Source organism: Ahaetulla prasina, chromosome 1, assembly GCF_028640845.1.
Source record: "Ahaetulla prasina isolate Xishuangbanna chromosome 1, ASM2864084v1, whole genome shotgun sequence".
Classification (NCBI taxonomy): Eukaryota; Metazoa; Chordata; class Lepidosauria; order Squamata; family Colubridae; genus Ahaetulla; species Ahaetulla prasina.
In genome coordinates this window covers 87277159-87295154 of record NC_080539.1, presented here as the reverse complement: position 1 = coordinate 87295154, position 17996 = coordinate 87277159, and positions in this window count along the sequence as shown.

Here is a 17996-nt window from a genome sequence, read left to right as displayed (position 1 = left end):
AACAACAGAGCTACCAAAATGTTTCTTTATGATTACTTTACAAACTGCCTCAGCTGCAGAATCTGGCCAATTTATATCTGTGTAATAACTCCATAAAAGCATGGACTTAAGTTTTGCAGAAAGTGTTTAAGTTCCATTTCTTGCTTGTTACATTTGAATCAAATCTCCCTTCAGCTGCTCATACAGCCCTTAAAATGGGAAGAAGCTGGGAGATATTGCATCAGAAAGGACAAAATCAAAGCATTAATAAGAATAACTGACTATTTTTGAATCCAGAAGTACATTTTCCTCCATTTAAACCAGGGAACAAATCCATAAGAAGGGCTGAAGTCAAGCTGTTCTATGATTTTATAGACATGTCTCAAAAACATTAATGGAATCAGCATGTACTCATGCATTAATTAACTATATAATTTTTTCTTCGGGCAAAAGTAATAATTAAGAAAAGAACAAAGTAATTTATTTATTTTTCCTCCTATAGATTTAAAAGTTAGTTTTATGAATGCTCATTCATAAATCAATCCTGCTAAATTCAATGGCAGCTCTTGCTAGTTAATCACAGATAAGGCTGCAGTCTATTATTGCAAAAGTAGATTCAACCACCGTTGTATAGCTGAAGATGTTACTTAGTTGGGTAATGTAATGTCTGCAAGTAAACCAAGTTCAGAGAGCATCAAGGACTATGCAGATGCATATTCATATTTTCATTTCCCTCAATTATGAAAGAGAGAAGATCAATAAATTATGTTAGTCAGAAAGAACCTCCCTTCAAATTTGCTTTCTACCCAGGATTTGATAAATTAAACGCTTTTTCTTAAATTAATTGGTTTGCAAGCTTTTCCTCTGTGAATCATGAGAATGCAAGATGCAATAACTGCAATAACTTTCATAGTATCTGTGATTCAACACATTCCAAAAATCCCAATTCCACTCTGCCCAATCCAGAAAATCTCTTGGTCCTCTCCAGACAGTTAAACTATGGTTCCAGCCCATATTCCCCAAAGTTCTCCAGTACAGCATCTGGAATTTTACCTTTAGAATGTAAAATAGGTCTGGATGCTACATTTCTTCCTGCTCACTTCTAGCACCCCCCTCCATCAGAAACACTAACTGATTTTACTTGATTTCAAAGCCAGCAGCCTTTCTGATCAGCACAGCCAGAGGATGGATGCAATGACTACTTTTGTGGCATCAAAAAGGTGGATGTTTGAGTAATATTTTTCAACAGGAGCCCCTACTATTCTGAAAAGTCTCCCTTTCTCTTCATTTCAGTGTTTGTTGGGTGTCACAGCTTTTTAATCTATCAAAGCATCAGCCCGCAGCCAAACAATTCTGTTTTCACAATTAGCAGTGGAAGGCTATTCTCACATGATGCCCCTAGGACTAAAGGCCAGCATTGGGAGCCAACTGTTTTCTACATTAAAGCAAGATCTGAAAAGAAAATGGTTTTAAAGCATGTTCTAAAAAGAAAGTAACTGCAAACTGGCTGCTTTTTTTGAGAAGAAAGATTAAAAACTGTGCTCCATCCAACAATATAATAAACTTCAAAGCCAAATGCTCACCCTCATGTAATTGTATTACAATTCCTTTTAACATCTTAATCAAGGGACATACTTATGTATCTACCAAATAGATAAATAGATACTTCAGATGTTTTAAAGTGTGCATTTTGTTTGTATTGTATGTTATTTAATACATATTTAGTTCTATCTTTTAAGTAGGGAAGGTAATGAAGCCATTAAAAAAATTCTAAAATCCACAAGAATTCCTCCTCCTCTTCCTCCTCCATCATCATCATCACCCAGCTGGCAAATATACCTAAAGAAAGCCTAAAACCCCATTTTCCCTATTTCCAATCCAGTATCTTAACTACTACACCATACAGTGTCTCTCTATTCAACTTTTGTTTTATTCAGTATCAAGAGAAAATCTTGAGTTTTCTGAGAAGAATTCAACTAAATCATCTTTCACTGATTGCAGAAGTTCATTATATCACTAACAATTATATAGTGGAGATGAAGAAAAAGGAGGAAGACGTGAGCGGTGAAGAACTCTATACTTAAAGTTAATCTCTGTGATAATGTTGTCAGCTCCATCTCATTAAAAATGTAGACTCAAATTAGGGAAGGAAAGTTGGCCTATTAAATGATTAAGCCTGATCTGATATGAAAACCTCAGTGGGCATGTCCACATTTCACCACTTGTGGAAGATAAAAACTATATCCTATGGGGAAAGTAATTGCAAGGATTAAGTTTTATCTGATCAAGAAGTATTCAGTGGTTACATCCACATTTCACCATATGTAATAGAATAGTGGTAGCCTAGGGGAAAAATGGCAAGCAACAGTTGAACAGATGCCTACTTACAATAAATGACCTTTTGACCAGGCTCAAGGGAAGTTTCTAATGTTCTCCTAGATTCTGCCTTGAACAAAAAGAACTTCCCCCACTATGGAAACAGATGCATTTTGTTGGCCAACCAAACACTGTCTGGTAAACAAAATGGAAAGACTGGAGGGTGATCCTTCAAGGCTCCCTAATGGGAAGCTTTCATTAAGACTCAGAAGAAATTTTCTATTCAGTGGGGTACAGTGTTGTTTTGTGGCACCCTGTAGCTGAATGACCTTCCATCAAAAGGCATGTTCCTCTTTTGTCATGCAGGAGAGTCAGGATTTGGCAAATCTCCCCATTCTTATGTACAGTAAGAGCAAAAGAGACCTACAGAGAACTTGCTATGAGAGCAATTCCAAGCACTGGAATGTAGCAACAACTAAGCTTTTGATGGGTTTCACAGCTTCTGCTGCATCCACAGTTTAATAATGTGGATTAGCGCTCCTTAATCCACTAAATTGCATTCTCCAGATTCCACCTGCATGAGAAACACAATGGTGTTGAAGTGATACAGTTTTTGGTTTCAAAAAGAAGAAAAAAGCACTGCGTTAAATATAACAGTGGAAATATTGTTTTTTTATTGTCTAGATGTAGGGACTATCTACTTACTTCTCTTACGTTAAAACTGTAGGAAGGACAAAGAGGATGTCCTAAAATTTCTATAATGTGCAGCACACAATTTGGTATCTTCTACAAAGTTGGCATTGCTAATCTCTGATCATCCCTAATCACTGGCTATGCTAAATGGAGTTGATGGGAACTGTGGTCAACATCAGGAGGTATCAGGCCATTACCAGTCAGTCTGCCTAAATCAGATCCTCTCTCAGTGTATTAAACTGTGCCTCAACTTAATTCACCCACCATGGAATAATTGGAGTTGATGAGTCCAACTTATGTAGAGAAAGGGCAAGATTTCATTGCTGGATAATTTGCTGGATGCATTTATTCTTGTTAATTTGCTTCTTGTCAGGAATTTTAAAATATTTTAAATACTAAATTGTTGAGCTTTAATGAATTGCTTATAAACATTGGATGTGGGTTTGGGGTTGAAATTAAGATGTTCACTGTGGTATATGAAATTTTGCAAAAGATAAAAGCTCGGGTTATAATACTTGGTATTGATCTAGTTCTCATCAAAGGTTAGACTTAACAAGGTAGTGTGTTTTTGCAAGTACCATTACAAATTGTATTTGTACCATTACCTACAAATACTATTTGTACCATTTGTAGCATTACAAATACAATTCTGAGGTAAACTATGGAAGAATGGAAGATAAGCTAGGAGTGTCCAGGGCAAGGGTGAAGGGCAAGGTTCATGAACACTTGATCGAACATCCTTTAATATACTGACAAATATACTAATGGAAAGGGCCTTTGATTGTATGGTCATAACCACATCTTGGCTTTTTTGATCAAAAGAGGATGCTTATAAATTGGGGTTTATCTGTCATTTTTACAGTTCTGGGAAGGCAACTTAAAACATTTCATTTAGAGCCTTTAAAAAACTTTTGGAGTCTTTTTAAATATTCTTTTTTTAAAAAAAAAAATCTCTTAGTTATTACTTAATACTTAGGTTGGATTTGCTAATCAGTTATACTAATAGGAGTGGGTGGTATATTCATTTTTAAATTAAAAAATAAATAATCTATACATCGCTCCATAGCTATACGATTAAGTCTGCCAGATGTGGGTACAAATACCCAGATTTTTACTGGATGCATCAAAGAGAAACAGTATCATATGGAATTTTGCAGCTGAGCTCTGACACACTGAAATGAAAAATAAATTACTGAAAAGCAGAATTAGCTGGAAGTATAACTTTATATATGTGCTAAAGTCTTTGGCTTGAACAGCAGGTCCTCAGCAATATTCCAAGTTTCTCCTTAAAATTACACTTGTCATTAAAACAACAAAAAATAAACTCAACAGTTCCTTGATGTGGGTAATGTGCATGCAATGTTCTATTTTTTTCTTCTTCTTAGCATTTTTCCTGCAAGTGCAGGGCATGATTTTTTTGTAAAGACCAACCAATTATTAATCTGTTGGTTGTAACAGGATTTGACTGACCAATTTGTCACCTAAGTCTGACTTCACGGGCCTTTGACTGTGACTAGAACTCACAGTTTTCTGATTTCTAGCTTGATGGCGCAGTGGTTAGAATGCAGTACTACAGGCTATTTCTGTTGACTGCTGGCTGCCTGCAGTTGGGCAGTTCGAATCTCACCAGGCTCAAGCTTGACTCAGCCTTCCATCCTTCCAAGATAGGTAAAATGAGGACCCAGATTGTTGGGGGCAATATGCTGACTCTATAAACCGCTGAGAGAGGGCTGTGAAGCACTGTGAAGCAGTATCTAAGTGCTATTGCTATTGGTGCTTTATCCAAACTGGCTTTTGTTCTGCGTATTATTATTAGGAATTAAATGTGTTTCTACATAAGTGAACTTTCTTTTGTTCAAGAAGCGCAAAAGCACTGGGATAACCTCTAGCACAAATTCCTTTGTTGCATTAACAGAATATGCTAATTATTATGCCTTATTTATTAAATGATAATTACATTTGATAATTACAAATCTAGGCTGTTAGAACTCCTACTCAGGGCCTTGAGGTCAATTTTCTACAGTGGATATGACTATTTATAAAGCTGCATAAAATGGGCTACCACTTCTCGATAGCATCTTGTCTGAAGTAGAAATAATTTGCCTTCAGCTGTTCAACTATTTGCTGAGGTGGGAATAAATGTGGAGATGTTACATCAAGTAGTGAAGTGTTCAAGAGAGAGGAGGAGGATTTTTTAATGAAGATTCAATTGACTACCTTATTTGAATCTGGAAGCTCATTTTCTTCCACTTAATACTAGGCAGCAGATGCATAATAAGGAAAACTCTTACGAAGGAAGGCTTGTAATTAAGAGATTATATGTTGGTCTTGAATCCTTCATGTGCATCCAAATAATATTGGGCTGTTCAAAGGCTACAGAAACATTTCAAACAAGTACTTACAATATTTGTATAAATATATAACTAGCCATATAATTATATATTAATTAATTGCACACCTTTTTCTCTGGGCTAAAAATACCAATTAAGAAAATAACAAAGCAATAAAATTATCTTTGTTCCCAAAGATGTAATGCTACAAGTCCTCTACATGTCTACTGAATAACTGCCCAGACTTTTCCAGTTTAGATACAGGGAGCATAATACAATCAAGTAAATTTAGAAATATTTATTATAACAGAAGTGCTTATTATCATAGTTGGGAAAAATATGATTGGTTGACCTGTCTCCATCCAAGAGCTAACCTCAAGTTATCCCTTTCCTCCCCTCCCCCTTTTTTTAGCTTTTGTTTCTTAAATCAACTTTAAACTGGATAGACACACACACACACATAGGAAAACCCTTTTTAGCAGGCCAAAAATCAGTCACATACCAGTTATGTGTAACTGCTCCTGTCTTGTATAAAGATAATATCTCCGCTTAATTATTTTAAAAGAATGTTCTGAGGAGGAACTATCATTCAAGAAAACATTCTGCTTCAGATATCTATGGAGATTCTCAGTCATCCAGGTCATGGTTGTTCGAAAGATATTTTTCAAAAGGGAACTGGACTATGTTTTTCCTTGAAGATGTTTCACTTCTCATTCAAGAAGCCTCTGAAGAACTGAAAAAGTTTCTTGGACGAGAAGTGAAACATTTCCAAGGAAAAACATAGGCCAGTTGCCTTTTGAAAAAGCACCTTTGGGACATTCTGCCTCAGAGGAAGAATATAGAAACTTCATCCTTGGTAACATTACTTTGAGAAATTTAGAATCATGTGGGAAAGTGATGGAAACTATGTAAAGAAGAGCAAGTTATTTACTGACATATAAAACTTTTACACATAAATTTAAATATTCTAGCATTGAATATATTACCTAGTCAGGTAAAGTATCATCTAGTAGCAAATAATCAGGTTCAAAGAGCACCAAGGACTCCACAGCTTTCAAACTTTACTGCATGTTTGCAAGTTTACTAATATCCTCTAAAATGCTAGAAATTCCTGATCTCTGCAAGAAAGCAAAATTTATACTTACGGGATATTTATTAAGTTTCATTATCTTTTCCATCAATATAACTTTATAGTATTATTACTTTAATCTAGAATGTGACATTATTTTGGAAGGGATCATGCTGAAACCAGCCTCTACCTGGGAAGGTTACTAATGTTCATGCATGGTAATCCGAGATATCTTCTCAGTAGTAAGTCTTAGTGGGTTCATTGAGGCTTAGCTTCAAGTGGGCATGTATAGGGCAGTGGTGGGATTCATTTTTTTTTTTACTACTGGTTCTGTGGGCGTGGCTTGGTGGGCGTAGCTTGGTGGCATGGCAGGGGAAGGATACTGCAAAATCCCCATTTCCTCCCGATCAGCTGAGACTCAGGAGGCAGAAAATAGATGGGGGTGGGGCAGTGGTGGGATTCAAGTAATTTAACAACCGGTTCTCTGCCCTAATGATTTCTTCCAACTACCAGTTTGCCAAACTGTTCAGAAAGTTAACAACTGGTTCTCCCGAAGGGGTGTGAACTGGCTGAATCCCACCACTGGGGTGGGGCCAGTCAGAGGTGGTATTTACCAGTTCTCCGAACTACTCAAAATTTCTGCTACCAGTTCTCCAAAACTGGTCAGAACCTGCTGAATACCACTTCCGGTATAGGGTTGGAATCTTAATGTCAACCCTGAAGTTGACCTGACCAAAGCCACCTTGGAGCTTCAGTGTTGCCCCACTGGACCTGAGGGAGAGGGAGAGGGGATTAGAGATAGACGGGATTTTGTAGCCAAAATAAAATACTTTCTCTTGGAAATCAAGGACATTCTCAGACCTGGCCCAAGGAGGGAGGAGAGATGTCGCTAGGCAACCAGACAGCATCGTGATTGGACCATGTGACTGTTTGATTGTTTGGGATTGAGGGAAAAGTTTTACTTTTAATTAGGTGAAAACTGTGGGAACCTTCAGAGTCGGTTTTCACCAGATCTGTGCCAATATGATATATCCAATAAAGCTATTCTTTGAGGAATCTCCCTGCCTCAGAGTTTTGCTTGCTATGGGTCTATTACTTGGAACCCTGACACTTAATTTCATACTTTATAAAGATGAGATTGCTTTCCATTCAATAAAAATATATAGAAGCCACAGTAATTTTTCAGAATAATGTGAAAATACTCCCTAAGAGTTAAAACTGAAAAAAAAAGAAAACAATTGTAATGATGATAAAAAAGAATGCCTTTCCAAGTAAGAATTGGTTTACAAATATAGTCTTTCCAATATATCTCAAAAAGGTTTTGTAACGCTTGAGGGGTGCAGAAAAAAGCATCTGATTAAAAATGTCTCATTGAGTTGGAAACTGGAGTTTAGAAATAGAGTAAGGATGAAGGAGATAACAGATATGTGTACGTTTCTCTAAATATGGAAAAAGCAGATAAGGAAAAGAACTTCACGTTCCTCACAGCTATTGCTATTCATCAATAAAATGTAGACTTGGACGATTTACAACAGGCAAAAGAAAGGCAAGCTTATTGTGCATAGTGAAGTGGAGTTTGTTTCACAGGATTCGTAGTAATAGAGAATTTGGATGGCTCTGTCAATATTATACCAAACTCGTGGATGCTAAGATTATCAGGGATAACCAGTCGCAATAACTATAGCAGTGCTGTTTGTTCCTGAGGAGGACAAAAGGGGGGGGGGTGGCTTTTGTTTTCTCTTCTCACTCATGAGCTTTCCAGTGTTCAGTCCATGATGCAAAGCTGAATGTTAAACAACTGTATGTCCTCTTTAGTCTTATCAACATAAATCTCCTTACTTTGAGATTTCCTTCTTTTCCTGACCATTCACTGGGATCAGGAGAGTTTAACACCGATGCCTTTTAATTGGGGATGTTAACACCTTCATTTCCAGCAAGGAATCAGCAGCAAGGGCAGTTTTGAAAGCTCAATTAGGGCAAGATAAAACGTTCTGCTAATAACTTTTTGTGCAGACATTAAAGTTAATCCATCCAGCTTGATGAGTATGTGGAGAAGAAGTGAAAATTCCTCTGGTGGTGATCTCCTTGTCAATCACACCCCTCCCTCCTCAAATCAGCTGCAGAGAAAGTCACTGGCTATGTGGGTGATTGAATGTGTACCTAGGAGTGTTTTAAGAGTAGGGAGGGAAAGTATCTAATCCCTTCAGCAGCTGTCACTGTATGGAGGGGGGAAAAACACCCTTGGCTGTGGAAAAAGGCAAAAACATCTGTCATTCTATACCTCCAAATACTTCACTTGCAATCCTTTTTTATTTATGCTACACACAAAGACTGCCTGACAACAACACTAATGTTTGGGAGGCTGTCAGTGCTTACCCAGAAGCTCTGAAGGCTGAGAATCATTAATCCCTTAAAGAAATCTCCAAAGGACTAGTTAATAACTTTCCACCTAAATGATATTAATTAATACAGATGACAATATTCTTTCTAGGTATGACATCCTTTTGTGGACAGCTTTCCCACTTTGCTATTATATTTTAAAGATTTAATGACTTGGGTGGAGGGCGGGGGGGAACCTTTCAGAGTTTTAACTATAGCAGAATGGTCATATCAGTGTTTCTGAAACTTGCCAACTTTCTGGTGTGTGGACTTCAACTCCCAGAATTCCCCAGTCAGCAGTCAGCAGATCGAAGTGCCTATCTGCATTGTTTTCTAATTTATTTATTTTCCTGTTATTTACCCTTAACTGCAGTTTACAAATCAAAATAAATGTTCCTAAATATGTCCATTCATTAGTCTGAGAAGTCTTAAAAATTGAGACTGCCTTTACGTGTCCAGGTGGCATCCTTATAGTTGTGTTCCCCTGGCACATTTACCAAGCTTTACTCAATTTTCTACGACCCATAAACTAACCGCATGGCTCAACCTATTTGAGTTTGCTTCACTCACTAGCTAAAATCTGATTGGATATTTGGCAACTCAGTTTGTCATGTGCATTAAGATCAATCTGTATCTCATTAAAGTTTAAACAATAAGATGCCCAATTTTTCAAAATGCAGTCTCATGGAACAAAGGCATGCGAAATTCTAGGTGGAAAGGAAGAACCCTTCCAGGAATTCCATTGTAAAAAAAGACAGAGGTAAGACAAGGCTTATTTAAATGCCTGTGTATTTAGGAGACTTCCCTCTTTCTGATGAAGGAAATTTCCTGCTTTTCCAATGTGTATCCCTAAAGGTAACTTTTCTCATTCTTTACTTAGATATTGAGGGGAAATGTTGTGACCTAGGCTTCCTGAGTCATTAAAACACAGAGTAGTCCCAAAATCCTCTTTTATTGCAACATTCACAGCTGAGTCCCAATTAGTTGCAAAAAGTGCTTCAGGAGAAATCCTTCGGGGATAATCACCAGCCTTTATCTCCCTTGACACATTGCCAAAGACCTACTTGGCAAAGCCACATGGAGTCCAGAATCAAACAGAGATGCCAACTGGGAACAGAATTAACAACTTTGCTTTCCTGCAAAGACCCATGTGCCTTTGCTCCTCTTTTAAGCCTTATGGAAGGGTCCAATCATCTCCAGGCCTTACTCCTGAGTCGTCCCTTTTGTTTTAACTGTTCATGCCTTCTGGCAGCTCTGCGCATGTGTGCACTAGGAACAGGCTCCACCTGTTCCTATGCCTCTCTGCTGTCTGTCTCTGGAGGCTCTGGAGTCTGGTTATCACTCCCAGATGGCCTTGGTCCCATCTCTGCCTCCAATGCAGAGCCCTTGTTCGGGCCTTCCCCAGACTCCAGGACTGGTCCATGTTCCTCCCCAGCCTCCTCACTGTCTGACTCTGCTGCCAGCTCTGCAGGCTGCTGGCGGACCACAACAGGAAAAAAAAAGAAACAAGTTATTCCCTGGGAGCTGAAGCCAAGAATATCATGAAGAGTCCATTATCAAATGGACAGTTCTCACTGCTTCTAAAATTAAAGTATTGATTAGGGAAGTGTGACATCTGTCATTAAATTATCACAGAATATTTGAAGGATAGATGATTTGCATTAGTAATACATTCATTTATTGAATTTTATGTGCCATCTATCTAGAATAGGCCTCAAGACAAATGCATATCATGTAGAGATGTCTGACCCTCTCTCCTATCATTCATCCACCTGTCTGTCTGTCTGTCTGTCTGCCCGTCTGTCTATTATCTATCTCTCATGTTCAATCTAAGGTATGCAAGCTTAAATTAAAAAGTCTTGGGAAAGCACAGACATTTGTCTTAATGTTTCCATCCAGAGCAGTTCCACTTCTGAAGACACAACGGTTTGGTGTGGTTTTTTAAGTACATTCAGCTGAGTATATTTTGGCTCTTCCCGCTAACTGGGATTCCTGAAACAACAGATAAACTGAATGAGAGTATGTGTGGTCAGCTGCATTTTCCTTCACCATCACACTGAACTCACAAAGATTAGAAGTCTCCTATAGCGAGAAAGTTATTTCACTAGTGGCTAATATATCAGTTCTGCTTCCCTGGTGTGCCTTTAATTTTAAATGGAAAAATGGCTACTGTGTGTTTGTATACACACACACACACACACACACACACACACACACAAATGATTTTCCATAAACACTTGAATTAACTTAATTTATATTCCAAATTTAATGTAAGTATATGTATATATATTTAGTCTCTCTCCCTCTCCCCCTCCCCTCTCTCTCCAAACTGACTCTTTCTATATCAGCTTTTGGTTATGGGGGTTTAAACTTGCCATGTTCCCCTAATTATATCCAGTCCATGCCTGAATTTATACTGGTTCCACAGCAAAAATGCCTTTATGTCTTCTCACTTTTTTTAAAAAAACACATGATTTTGACTGAGGACAATCATTTCTATTGCAGTGCACAAAGAATTTACAAAAAAAGTGCTATCTTCATCAGGACCAGCTAAAATATCTTTCCCCAGCTTGCTAAGCAAATTAGTTGGACCTTCATTCATTATGAGGGAATAAGTCTTATTTTGCTGTTAGCTTCTTTATAAAGATCTCAAAAGCATTTGATCAATTATTTTGGGAACAGAAAACCCAGTAAAGGCATGTCTTCTATAATATCTCCAGAATATCAGGCAAAATTTTAGATTTCTGTGCTGAATCAGTAAGGCTGTTTATGTTTTTTCTGCATCAGAAGTGTTTCAATATGATGGTCATATTTCATGCATAGACATAGAATTATGCTCAGGGAATGCATATAGGAAAGACCAGAACTATTAAAATTTCATTTCACTCTTTACTGTCCCATAGCTTTAATTCCTCATACCTACTGATATCTTTTTTTAAATTGCTGTTATTTATTTATTTATGTCTTTATTTATTTGTATCCCACCTTTATTTTTAAAAAGAACTCAAGGTGACAAACTTATCCATCAGATCTTCCTCCTCCTATTTTCCCCACAGCAATGTTCCTGCGAGGCGAGTTGGGCTGAGAGGGAGAGAATGACTGACCTAAAGTCACCCAGCTGGTTTTGGGGACTTTTATTATATCATGGTTTGTCCCATAGTCAGCCAGATGTTCAGACTGGCATTTGGTGGTTTTATCCACCTATCGATTTTTTCCCAAGGACCTGGGATAGGTAGAGGTTGATGTTTCAGGGTGTTAGAGGATGTAACACCATCCTGTTATCATTACAGGATGTAAGCTGTTTTGAGTAAAACTGCCTTTTGCAATTGACTGATGGTGAATTTCCCAGTATTTGTTCTATTATGTTCCATCTTTGAGAGTTTTACATGCGGATTTCATATCATGAAGAGGAAGGCTAAATTTTGGGAAAGAAACTGTCCCCAATCACCCAGTGAATCCCATGGTTGAATTGGGTCTTGAACCTGCATTTCCTCAGACTGAATCTACTACTTTAATCCCTAAACCATAAACCTCTTAGATCAGGAATATATAGCTTTTTTCCCCCAGATCAAAAGGTCATATTGTTACTTATTTCCACAACTACTACATACATTATCAAAGTTGTCAAACTGCATAGTGCAATCCACTAACAGATTCCTCCTTAATTCCCTTTTTATTGCTCCTTTCCTTTCTGAGAGTTAGAAGCAATTTGCTTTCCCTGTAAAGTGTCAGTTTGCTGCCTCAAACAAAAGAAACACTTAACTATCTGAGGCATTGCATGATAGATGATCCTTGGTGGTGTCTAGCAGCTCAATAGACGCTGCCTCTTGCAAAAGAATGGTTTATGAGACAAAGTCCATGTATTCCACAGGCATTTGTTAATGAAATGGATGTCCAAAAAAAAAATGTTATCCGTGATGTCAATTTGGCTGGGTGCTAGACATAGCAAAGCAATCCCTAATTCATTGGAACAATGCATTTCCTAAACAACTTTCATGGGTTTTCAGATTCATGAGCCCTGCCCCAACCTGGAAATGTATGAAAGGTTTGCCCTCTTGACAGCCTCTTGGAAACAGGGAGCCTTGAAGGATCAAATCAAAGTTTTATCTAAATCAACATTCTGCATCACACACTGGGCAGTTTAACTTAGTTCAATATTTCCCAGGTTCAAAATAGTTTTTAATGCAATGGCACTGATCACTCAAGTAATTTTAACAGTGCTTCTAAAATCTCAAAGGTGCTTTTCAAAAGGCAACTGGACTTTGTTTTCTCTTGAAGACTTCTCATCCAAGAAGCTTCTTCAGTTCTGACTGAGTGGTGGAGGATGGAAAGATTTATATTTATATGCCTGCAAGGAATATAAATCCTTCCGTTCTCCACCATTCAGTCAAAACTGAAGAAACTTCTTGGATGAGAAGTGAAACGTCTTCAAGAAAAAACAAAATCCAGTTGCCTTTTGAAAAAGCACCTTTGGGGTAACCATGACATGGTTGACTGAGAATATCCATAGACCGTGATTCTAATAAGCTTGAGTCAGGGGACGAGCCCCCATGCTAATGTTATAATCAATCTATGTTCCATGTCAGTCAGTCCTTTGGGAACAGATTGACATGAAAGAGACTAATGTCAGGGTTGAAGATATCTTGTCATCTCCCTATTAGACATGTTCTACCCTAGGCACTTAATTTCTCTATTTTCTCCTCCATAACTATCTCTGGTTCTCCTTCCCTGTCCCAAAGCAAATGTCAATCTTTCTCTTCTTCTTCCTGTTCCTCTCCCTCTTTCTAGAGACAAAGAAAAAAGACAGATCTGTCACCTCAATCCTTCATCTCCATTACTGTTGATGGGTCATTGTAGCAGCAGTGATACCTTCTCTTTCCCTTTCTCACCTTTTAACTTTTTTGAAAAAGAGTGGGACTCTTGCAGCATTTTCACTCATTCTTCTTGTGTCTTTGTTAGATGTATACTCAGCCTTTCCTCCAGAGGACAGTACTCCCTTCTCCAATTTTTCCCACCTCCACCAGATTGTCCTGCAATCTAATCCATTTAATGAACTTCCATGATTTAGGATTCATTTGAATCTAAATTCCTCCAGGTCCGATTCAAAGTTTTCCTAATTACTTCAGATCCAGAATAGGATTATTTCAGTTTTATTTCAGCACTGGATGCATCATGTGATTTTGTTAAATGTTGCAGAGGTCTCAAGAAACAATTTTTTTTTATTTCATTTTGTCACAACAGTATATACAATCATCAACATAAACAATAACTCATCATGAGAGAAAAATTATATATAAGTAAAAGTATGCAACAACTATGTTAATTTGATATAATGAAGGGAACAATAGGACAGGAACGGTAGGCACTTTTGTGCTCTTATGCACACCCCTTATAGTCCTCTTAGGAATGGGGTGAGGTCAATAGTAATTTAATTAATTTAATTCTTGAATTTAATTTAATTTAATTAATTAAATTCATTTAATTAATTAAATGAATTAATTTAATTCATTTAATTCTTGAGCACTCAAGAATTAAATGCTCAAAATCAACTAAGAAGTCACATGAATAGAGACCTTAAGAGTGTAATTAAATCGCATGGGATTTATGATGCTGGTTGTCACCTTCAAAGCCTTATATGGCTCAAACGCTGGACATCATTGGGACTGCCTTCTCTAAGCAATCTGTGCCGATTCAATACAATCTGTAAGGGAGGGCATCTTTTGCATTTCTTTGAATGCATGTTGTTGGGGCAATGAGTTTTTGTATATTAACTCCGTTAATAACAGAGTTTTCCATTATTGATTTTTCTTTGGAAAACTGGCCCACCTCAGATCGGGTCTGCACCCACCATGATGGCATTTAGAAAAACTGCCAAGACTTGGCTACTTCAGCTCGTCCTTGAGAGAATGGTGCCTGCAGTAAAGAAAATATTTTTACTGAACGGTATTTCTCAGTGGAATGGAAATGGTGCTAATTCACTACTTGCTTTGCATTGTTTTTACTGCTTATTGGTTTAGTCTTTGTTTATTGTATTTGAGGGTCTGCTCCTAAGAGTTGTCCACAGATAAAGCAGCCTAATAGCCTCAATGTATGAATAGACAGGGATCAAAGGCTCTGGGCAGGGTTGCTGGGAGGCCAAAGAACCCATGGATATTGTTGTTGCTGGTATCTTGGTCCACAGTGATATGCTGGACCAATAGAGATGACAATATACCTAGAGCTTCATTATGCAGTACAGATGTTGAGGAAAATGGGAAAATGTATTAATCTTTGTCATGCTGTCATTTGGGATATACCATAATTGGGCTCTAGAGACCTTGGCAAGCCCTACAAAATAGACGAACAAGGTGAAACTGACTCCACAGGATGACTAGCATTATACTTTATTGAGACAGGCTATCTTAACAGAATTTCCCAATCTCCCTGTGTTTTCCCTTCCCTTCCTCTTATACTCCAGGGAATCAGAAGAGATCAGATTGAGATTCTTTCTAATATTTTCCTATCATCCTGGACTTAATGCATGCTTTATCTGCAGCAGTTGTTGTCCTTTAACGTTTCTGTATGTCTTTTCCAGGGTCACTTCTATGGCTCCTTACTCAGACCAATGCTTTTTGTGATGCCACCGGAAATAGATAAAGGCAGTTGCAGGCCCAGGTTTTCTTATGTTGTTTTAGGTCCTTAATATAAACCAATGTATTCTATATATGGGCAACAATATAAAGACTGAATGATTTCTCCTGGTGTGAAGTTCACTGGTTAAGACAGGAACGTTATTTAGCCAGTTAACCAGTTAAATGTTTGCATATATTTGAACAGATGAACCAAAATTTCATCTTTTTCCTGCTTTTCAGGCAGTGGGAAAAATGTGATTTAGCTACTCAGTATTGAAAATATTCAGACTTAAATACTCAAGGAAGTTCCTTTCTGTTTATTCTTTTTTAATACAATTGATGTGAATAATTGTGTTTTATGATAATATAAATATTGATATAATATATAAAGTCAAGAAAATTTTTATATGTTCATATTCCTATTCAGTTTGGTAAGACTCTTGGCCACAAAATTATATTGCGACATCCACTCACTTCTAACCAGAAGTGACTTTATGATTGTGGTTGATGCCGCTTAACCAGAAAAGTCTGGTGACACGCCTTCAAGTCAGTGTCAACTCTTAGCAACTGCAACCTGGTCCTTCAACTCTTCCAATGTTGACAGCGTAACTGATTTGAATTGTCTGTGTAAAGTAGCATTATTCTTATTAAGCAACTTAAAGAGGAATATGAATTCTCTCTGAATGTCATACTTCACCATCCACATTCAAGAGGCACATCATATTTCTTACGTCTTCAGTTCTAAGTACAGCAACTTACACTTTTCGTTATCAAAGCTACCCATCTCAAAGGAAATTACTTTCAGGATGTTTTCTGAATAACACAATTCTAAACTGTATTATTTAAAGCAGATACCTGAATGTGTGATCCAGAGGAATATTGACATCAATTAATATTGATATTATCAGTGTCACGTTAATGAGGTCTGCCTTAACTGAAACTTTACACAGAATAGAATAGAATAGAAAATAGAATAGAAAAGAACAGAACAGAACAGAACAGAATAGATAACAAAGTTGGAAGGGACCTTGGAGGTCTTCTAGTCCAAATCTTATTTAGGCAGGAAACCCTACACCACTTCAGACAAATGGTTATCCAATCTCTTCTTAAAAACATCCAGTGTTGGAGCATTGAGTTATTTTACTGATTAATTTTTATGTCAGGAAATTTCTCCTTAGTTCTAAGTTTTCTCTCCTTGATTACGTTCCACCCATTGCTTTTTGTCCTGCCCTCAGGGGGTTACAGGCTCACCACACTGTAAAGTTGAGAACTGTTTTTATTACCATTTTTGAGATTTTCTTTTTTATATTTTTCTTAAAGTAGGTCAGCTGATACCTCCTGATGTTTTTGATGAGCTAATGTAGTGTTGTCCAAACCATGTTGCCAGATTTATATAACACCCGTCTTTAGAACACCCATCTAAAGACATCTATTTTGTGAGATCCACTTCATTAACAACGATGTTCTCAAGAAGCAAAATTAAATTTGACCTATACTTTCCCTCCCATTTTTAGTAAGTAGGCTATTTCACAGATCATGCTTAATCTCCAATGATGAAAATCAGTTATTAAAATGACAATCTGATCAACCTCTTTCCTTTTATGGTGGAATTGTATACAGGAGGTCCATGAACTGGGCATATTGTTGTGTGTGTGTGGAAAAGTGAGGTTTCCCCCATCACGCATAACCAATTTATAACACAAAAGAAATAGGCCTTTTCCATCTTCACACAGCAGCTTCCAACATCCAATAGCACATTTAATGTTCAGTGATACACATCTTCTGACTGGAGGTTTGATGATGACAGCTTGTCAGCGAGAGCTATCTTCCATACTTTTCTTTTTTATCCTTGATCTGCTATGAGGCCCTTTTATTGAATGTATCTGGGCTTATGTATTACAATATTATATAAAGAGAAAGGCTGTCTTTTTCTAGTTTGCTTTCATTTGAAATATTTGGAGAAATATTTCAATTCCCCCGAATCAGTGATGGCTAATCTTTTTGCCGTTGCATGCCAAAAGCGGGGGGAGCACGGGGGGGTCGTGCATGCACGTACCCACACCCATAATTCAAAGCCCTCTGCACCCCTGTGCATGTGCATGGGAACCCCCCCACGCTGCCCCTGCTTTTGCCACGTGATGGCCTGGTGGCCCTGTAGGCCTGTTTTTCACCCTCCCCAGACTCCAGAAGCTTTCTAGAGGCAAAAATGGCCTTCCCCAACCCCTGGAGGGCCTCCAAAGGCTGGAAACAGCCTCGTTTCCTGACTTCCAGTGGACCTGGAAGGCCCGAAAATCAGTTGGCTGGTGTGCGCATGCACGCTGGAGCTAGGGCAACACTTGCGTGCCCACAGATAGAATAGAATAGAATAGAATTTTATTGGCCAAGTGTGATTGGACACACAAGGAATTTGTCTTGGTGCATATGCTCTCAGTGTACATAAAAGAAAAGATACGTTCATCAAGGTACAACATTTACAACACAATTGATGATCAATATATCAATATAAATCATAAGGATTGCCAGCAACAAGTTATAGTCATACAGTCATAAGTGGAAAGAGATTGGTGATGGGAACTATGAAACGATTAATAGTAGTGCAGATTCAGTAAATAGTCTGAC